At 31.3% G+C, this 6,358-nt stretch overlaps 1 protein-coding gene across 1 annotated transcript in view; it reads right to left on the bottom strand.

Annotated features, from left to right (window-relative positions):
- Mylk3 (myosin light chain kinase 3) overlaps positions 1–5,734 on the bottom strand; it is an 81,806-nt gene extending 76,072 nt beyond the window's left edge. The window contains exon 1 of the mRNA XM_027939010.2: positions 4,737–5,734. The gene's annotated coding sequence lies outside the window, so the exon portion shown is untranslated. The remainder of the gene's footprint in view (positions 1–4,736) is intronic.
- Between the last annotated feature and the right edge of the window lie 624 nt (positions 5,735–6,358).

The raw sequence follows: 6,358 nt of genomic DNA on the forward strand, positions 1-6,358 counted from the left end.
GAAATAGATTAAAAATGTAAATGAAGACTAAATATTGGAAGAAAAATGGGGACAAACTCCTTGATATTTCAAGGCTTTGGCAATGATTGGGTATCACAGGCAACAAAGCACTTACAATTAAGTAAGTGGCACTATATCAAACTAAAAAGTTTCTGCAAAGGAAATAATCAACAAAATGAAAAGGCAACCCACAGAAAGGGAAAAAATATTTGCAAGATATATATGTAAGGGGCTAATATCCCCTTACAATACATAAGGAACTCAAAACAGTATTAAGAAGAGAAATAATTCAATTTTAATTTTGGCAAAGAAGCTGGGCACAGTGGTGCATCCCTGTAACCCCAGTGACTTAGGAGGCTGAAACAGGAGGATCACAAGTTCAAGGCTAGCTTCAGCAACTCATTTGAGACCCTGTCTCAAGATTAAAAAATAAAAAAATAAAGTGTCCTACACAGACACTTCTCAAAAGAAGATACACATGGATAACAGGTATATGAAAAGGTGCTCAACATCACTAATCAGCAGAGAAATGCAAATCAAAACTACAATGGTAATTATCTCATATGCATTCGGATTGCTATTACCAAAAACACTGAAGATAACAAGTGTTGGTGAGGATATGGAGAAATGGGAACCCTTATACACTGTAATGGGGGAACGTAAATTAGTCCAGTCATTTTGGAAAACAACAAGGTTACTCAAAAAACTGAAAACAGAACTACTATAGGATTCAGCAAACCCACTTCTGTGTGTATATATCCAATAAAAATAAAGTCAATATGTTGAGGAACATCTGCATTCCCACGTGCACTGTAGCACTATTCACAATAGCCAAGTATGAAATCAACCTATGTGTTCAACGATGGATAAAGTATGGAATGCTTTATGTATGGAAAAAGGGGAATACTATTCGTCTTTTAAAAAGAAGGCAATCTTACTAATTGTGGCAACAGGGATAAACATTGAGAATGTTAGGTAAAATAAACCAGGCACAGAAAGACAAATACTCTATAATATACTCATTAAAATGTGAAATCTAAAAAAGCTAAACTTACAGAAACAACAGAATGATAGTTATGGGGGCAGTGTAGGTCAGGGAGATGTTGGTGGAGGGCTATTTCAGTTATCCAGGAGGAATAAGTTCAAGGGTTCTATTATATATCCTGGTGCCTGTAGCTAATAACAATATATACAAGCAAATTGCTAAGTGTTATAGCCACTAAAAATAAGTGTATGTGGTAGTATAAATGTTCGTTATCTTGATTTTAGCCATCTCACAATGTACACATATACATCAAGTTGCACAGTACAAATACATACAATTTTTATGTCAATTGAAATACTTAAAAATGAAATAAATCAATAGCACCTCTAAAAAGCAATAACAAAAAGTATAACATTTTGTGTCCCTGGACTCTCAGAAGAAGAGAAGAAAGTGAAACAGAAAAAAAATACCTAAATGGTTGAAAACTTAGCATATTAGGTCAAAGACATGAACCTACACATTTAAGCTCATTAGCCCCAAACAGGATAAATTCAAAGAAATCCTATATGCAGGCACATCATAATAAAACCAATAAAAACAAAATACAAAGCCTCCTGATGTTGCCAGAGAAAAATCAGGTTTTATGTAAGGGAAAAAATTATTTGAATGGCTATACATTTCTCATCAGAAATCATATGACAATTTTTAATGTGTTAAAAGTAAATAACTATTGACACAGAGTTCACATCCAGCCAAAATATCTTTCATGAGGTAAATTAAAATAATGATATTCTCAGATGAAGGAAAATTAAGACCATTTACAGCATACTAGCTCTAAAAGAAATGCTGAAAGAAGTTTTCCAGATAGAAAGCTCATAACACCAACGCAAACTTTGGAACATCAGGAAATTTAAGAGTAAGAGAAATGATAAATATCTGGGTAAATATGATGGAGTATTCTCTTGAATTTAAAAAATCTGTAATAGATCAAAGCAAAAATTGATCTATTAACTGATAGGTTTCATATTTCTACTTAAACTTATAAAATACTGATTTTAAGTAAACTGTAAACATTAAGCTTCTTTATGGTAATCTCCAGAGTAAACACTAAAAATATTATAGATACATTAAAAAATCACAATAGATAAATTAATATACTAAGAAATATTCGAAAAATCCAGAAGTGAGTCAAAAAAGAAGAGGAAGGGAAAACAAAAGGACTTAAAAGAGAGGGATCATACAGAAAACATAAAGTGCACATTTAAATCCAAATACATAAACTAATTAAATGTAAATGGTCTAAATAACAATAAAATATTGTCAGAAGTAAGACATGAACACTGTCTACAAAAAAAATCACTTTAAATATGATGATATAGGTAGTTTTAAAAATGATTTAGGAAACAACCACCATGCAACATGAATGAAAAGGAAAAAAAAATAGGTCAGGTATGGTGCATACCTATAATGCCAGTGGTTTGGGAGGCAGAGAAAGAAGAAGCCAAGGCTAGCTTTGAAATAGGCAAGGCCCTAATCAACTTAGCAAGACACTGTCTCAAAATAAAAAAAAATTAAAAAGAGCTGGGGATGTGACTCAGTGGTTAAGTGCCTCTGGGTTCAGTCCCTGGTACCAAAAAAATAAAAAAGAAAAAAAAATGGATTGGTTCTAAGTATTAATATCAGACAAAGTATTATAAAGTAAAGAAAATTAGCAGTAAGAAGGAAAATAATGACAAAAGGGGTTAGTTCATCAAGACATACCAAGGATATTTATGCACCCAACAACAGAGTTCAAAATACATACAGCAAAAAATGACAGAACTAAAGGGAGAAATAGATCATGTAGTTGGGAGATGTCAATACTCCTCTCCCACTGTCGGAATCTAGTAGAAAATCATTAAGGAAACAGAACTTTTAAACAATATCAGTAGCATCTTCATTTTTTTCAAGTGTACATGGAACATTTACCAAGACCAATCCATATCCTAGGTCCTAACTAACAATTTTAAAAGAACTGAAATCATACTAAATATATTTTCTGACCATAATAAAACAAACAAATCACTGACAGTTATCAATGAAAATCAGAAAATATTTGGAATTTAACAAAAATGAAATTGTAACACAACAAGATTTGGGAAATAACAAAAGTGCCTAAAGGCAATTTTATACCATTAAATGTTTTTGTTAGAAAAGCATGAAATCAACAATCTAAACTTCTTCTGTAAGGAACTAGAAAAAGAGGAACATATAAAACCAAGGCAAGTAGAATGGAAGAAACAATAAAGATAAGAAATCTATGAAACTTAAAACAGAAAAACAACAGAGCATATTAATAAACTACAGGCTGGTTCTTAGGAAAGAGCCATACAATTAATAAACCTCTAGTAAACTGTCAAAAAGAGAGGACATGAAAATTCAACCATTCAGATGAAATAGGCCTATTCCTTGATACTTAATGATACTTAAGATTTTTTAACAATACAAAAGGCAATTTTGATTATGGTGAAAAGAATTATTCAGTCTATCCTAAAGCCTTTTAATTATGGAAAGTTTGCTTTATATGTTAGATATTCATTACTACAACTGTATTCTTTAAAAATAAACATTAATGTTCAGACTGTAAGAACTGAGTTAAAGGCTGGAGATGTAGCTCAGTAGCAGTGCGCTTGACCAGAATGCCCAGGGTCCTCGGTTCAATCCTCAGTTTTACAATGAATAAATAAATATTTTTTAAATTGAGTTAAAACAGCACAAAATCAGAAAAAATAGTAATTAAATTTGTAAATATATACATGCCTCCAAATGTAAAAATAGAGCTTGTAAAATAATATTAAGTTGTTTAGAGCCTTGCTAAATCCAGCCTCGGCAACTTATCAAGGCTCTAAACAACTTAATAAGATTCTGTCAAAATAAAAAATTTAAACAACAACAACAAAAATGCTGGAATGTGGCTCAGTGGTTAAGTGCCCTGGGCTCAATCCTGGTGTACCAAAACAAAAAATGACTGTAAAGAAGAAAAAAAAAATTGTTTAGAAAAATTTAAGTTTTAAAGTCTAAAAAGACAGAAAACCCTAAAAAATTTTTAAATTAGAATGAATATAAGGCCCCAAACCAAAACCACGAGTTTAAATAGTTTAGGGAAGAATACATTAAATTTGACAACATGGGAAAAAGCTTCATATCACTGGATTTCACAATGATGTCTTGTATATGACAACAAAAGCACAAACAACAAAATAAATAAATTAGAATGAATAGAATAAATCAAAATTTTAAATTTCTGTGCATCAGAAGACTCAACAAAGTGAAAAGGTCACTCACAGAATGGGAGAGAATATTGCAAATCATGTATTTGGTAAGGACCAAGAGAACTCCTACAACTCAACAACAAAAAACAATCCATTAAAACATGGCAAAAGGCTGAGTAGGTCAGTGGTAAAGTTCATGCTTTGCAGTCCTGGTTTCCATGGGGTGAGGGAGCAGGGACTGCTTAGCAGTATGATTTCTTGCATCTAGAATGCTCTTTGAAAAAGGAATCAATTTTATTAATATTTTTATAATAAATACACAAAGAGCTTAAGTTCTTCAAATTTAAGATGAACACGCAGGTTGAGACAAGTCACAAATAAAATATATTATAAAAGTCATTTTTATAATCAGATTTGGATAATCAAGTACAATTACTAGAATTTAGGAAATCAAGTATTTTGCAATGTAAATTCTTAGGAAAAAGCACTGAAATAATTACCTTTAGGAAGCAACACAGATGTTGTTGACTTTTTCTTAAATATTTCTGAAATTTAAAGAACTAAGAATTTACTTGAATTAATTTTTTAAGTCATTTGTAATTGTAAATTTTTTTATTATTATTTTTGGTGCTGAGGATCTGAAAACCCAGGACCTCACATATGCTAAGTAAGACCTCTTAAAAAGGTACATCCCGGCCCTACAGTTGCAATTTTTATCTCATTAGAACATAAACTGCCTCAAGTTGCTTGGTCACTTCCAATGATTACTACTTTAGAAATAATTTGCAAGACTGAAGTTGCTAAACTGCTCCCCTAAACATTTTAGAATACTATGAAGTTAGGAACTTGGGGGGGGGGGGTAACATACAAATTTTTTGGTTTAACCTACCCTCCAATTCTTCCATATTATTTTTATTCTTGCTTACATTTAAAAAAAAACATTTTCAACAGACCTTATCTAATCATGGAACCATCAGGACATTCTGAATATAATCATACAGATATTACAGAAGAACAAATTTTATATCGAGTAATTAAAGGACTGTAATTTTGCTCTAAGGATATCTGCTTTCACAAGAGGTTTTTTCCAACACCAGGGGCAAAGTAATATTTTCTGGGGCTATTACAAAACATCTAGACAAGTTAAATTTTTTAGCTTTATACCAAAGTTTATAAATACATCTACCAGAAACAATTTTCAGGCAAAATGGTAGAATGAATTTTGTCACTAACAAAAACCTAGTTTATATCTTTGCCAAAGAAATATTTAAATAAGCATTATTTTTAAATAACCTCATGAGCATGTGAAATAAAATAATTTGCTATACAGCAAGCTCAGGTCAGTATCTTCCCTTTTCCTTTCAATGAGTATTTTAACACAACTTTTCTCTAATAGTGTTCAGTTTTAAATGGATAGACTCTGACATGATAATTCTTTAAAGAGTTAACTCTCCATAAGTTGTTCTTGTTTTTCTGAGGACATATTTATGCTCATAAGGAATCTCATGTTAATCAGTTTTACATTTTCTTGCTCAAAATAAAAATAGCTTTCATATAGTATGTTTCAAAGATAAAAATCACATTACATTCTTGGGAAACCTTTATTTAAAATGCATACAAGATAAGTGCAGTAGTACCTGCAGGTATATATATTTATTAAAAGAAAAAGAATTCTTAGGAAAATTCTACTGTTCATCTTGAGTACTTCATAAGCTCCCTCTGCTGGCTATCAATTTAAATAGAGAAAAAAAAATGTAGACCTTTTTCTTTTAAAGAAAGGAACCTTTGAGGGTGACAGGAGATACAAGATGAAGAATAAAATTGACAATGCTGTAGTTTAAAGGGAAAGGGAACTATGATTGACAATAATTATATATTTCAAAATGTATAGAAGAGAGGACTTTGAATGTTCACAGCACAAAGAAATGATAGGTTTGAGATGATGAATATGCCAATAACCCTGTGCCTCATAAATACGTAATTGTGTTAATTAAAAAATATGTATGTATGTGTGTGAGTATGCACATGCATGTATGTGTGGGGGGGATGTATATACACATATATACCCAAAAGGGGGAGTTCTCTTTAATAGGGACCAGGTCTAATTGGTAACTAACTTCCC

This window comes from Marmota flaviventris, chromosome 18 (assembly GCF_047511675.1).
Source record: "Marmota flaviventris isolate mMarFla1 chromosome 18, mMarFla1.hap1, whole genome shotgun sequence".
NCBI lineage: Eukaryota > Metazoa > Chordata > Mammalia > Rodentia > Sciuridae > Marmota > Marmota flaviventris.